This window comes from Phyllobates terribilis, unplaced genomic scaffold (genome assembly GCF_046119375.1).
Source record: "Phyllobates terribilis strain yellow unplaced genomic scaffold, ASM4611937v1 Scaffold_13__5_contigs__length_258822181, whole genome shotgun sequence".
Classification (NCBI taxonomy): Eukaryota; Metazoa; Chordata; class Amphibia; order Anura; family Dendrobatidae; genus Phyllobates; species Phyllobates terribilis.
Window position 1 is genome coordinate 185,196,164 of NW_027362773.1, and position 1,777 is coordinate 185,197,940.

General features: G+C 40.5%; 1 non-coding gene across 1 annotated transcript; it reads right to left on the reverse strand.

Moving 5' to 3' along the window:
* Positions 1-431: 431 nt before the first annotated feature.
* Positions 432-513, reverse strand: TRNAS-AGA (transfer RNA serine (anticodon AGA)). The gene has a single exon. It is a non-coding gene; the product is annotated as a tRNA-Ser (tRNA).
* Between the last annotated feature and the right edge of the window lie 1,264 nt (positions 514-1,777).

Consider the following 1,777-nt stretch of genomic DNA (forward strand, 5'->3'; position numbering starts at 1 on the left):
AGCGTGCTGGATCTATTAGCTGGAAAAAGGGTGAGAAAAAAAGAAATTGCAAACTTCTGCTCATCCAGAAGTCACTAAAGATTTTTCATGGTGTGCTAAAAGATTCCATCGGAAAGATAATTCAAGTAGATTTGGTGTAAATCAAAGTTCATATCCCAGTGCATCAGTCATGGCAGTGGTCTGTGTTTGCTGCAAAAAGGAGGAGTTGCACCACATATCTGATGGCACCCTCTGAGCTTTTTTTGATTGGTGGTGTGACGCACAAGTGACATCGCACCAGGCTGAATAATCAAAAGAAGATCTACAGATGCTGTTAAGCTGGTTCTACAAATCCGATCCAAAGATTACAGACCATTTCCGTGGGGGATAGACTTGGGAATGTGGAAATTGATCTACTCAGATAATTAGTCAAAATATTACTTGTATTTAGATGTAGTCAGCAGGATTTGAACATGCGCAGGGAGACCCCAATGGATTTCTAGTCCATCGCCTTAACCACTCAGCCACAACTACTCAGACACTGTTTCTTCCTTATGAGTTTCACACCTTTTCTTATAGCACCATGATCAATATCAGTGATTATCCTTCTGGAAGACATTTCAGAAAATAGAAGTTTCAATTGGAAACAAAATTCCAGGCCTCACTGAAATGTAAAAATCTGATTTAAAGGTATCATCAATTGGAACCTTGTACAGTTCAAGGTTTTTTAAAATTCATAAGGCGGATTTCGAGTGACTTTGTTCCAAACACCTCCTGAAAAAGGCTTTGAAAATGCTCAAAAGTTTGAACAGATTCATTTCCTTGCAAATAGACTTGCTGTTCATATGATCAGGTATTGAGCGTCTTTTAACCTCATCAAGTTTCCCAAAATGCCAAGCGGTTAACAGAAGTGAGCATATAATTTTTCAGGTATATTTTGCTTTCTTTATACTTGGATTACAAGTCAATGAGAAGGTTAGAAAGACCCCTGGAAGGCTCCTGAGTGACGTTCGCAGCATTTTGCGAGCAAAAAAAACCCGAAAACAAACTCAATCGATGCCCAAAACAATACTTAGAAAAACATCACCAAACTATGTTTCCAAAAATGCTGGAAAATGCTAAAAAGGGTGAATCAGGAAAAGAATCGCTGTCGTTTCTTGAAGCCATTTCAGCTTGAAATCCTTGTCAGTTTCAACCACCTGGAAAAAGTGTAATGCGAACATTGGCACAAGTCATAGAGTACTGTTGCCTGGTGTGACATAGATGGTATGAGTTTTGCTTCATGAAGTCAAGTTTAACTTTTGAGTTAAACTTTCTTGATAAAGTTTAACTCAAACTTAAACCAGGGATTGAAGCCTGAAGAGGACAATTTGCATATTCCAGGTGCCTTCTGGGAAAAGCGAAGAGTCTCCTTCAGCTAGAAGATCGTTGGGTACAGCATCGTCAAACCGCGCGCCTAATGGCGTGCGAATTTGTTTAATTTGTTTATTCTAGGGTATCGCAAGAAAGAAGACAGACATCAAGTCAGCAGGGACAAGGAGCAGCATGGCAGATGTGACAACCTACAGGGTGAGCTGCAACATGTGCTACATGTTCACAGATCGACCAGAAGCTGAAACCAACTTCACCTGCCAGAAGTGTAGACTACTGGCTCTTTTAGAAGAAAAGGTGCTGGGACTGGAAGAAAGAATTGCGACATTAAAACTCATCAAGGAAAATGAAGTCTTCCTGGACAGAACAGAAGCGTCACTACTGGTCACGGAAAGTGAAGGAAACGTCAGAGAACCACCTGAGGCAG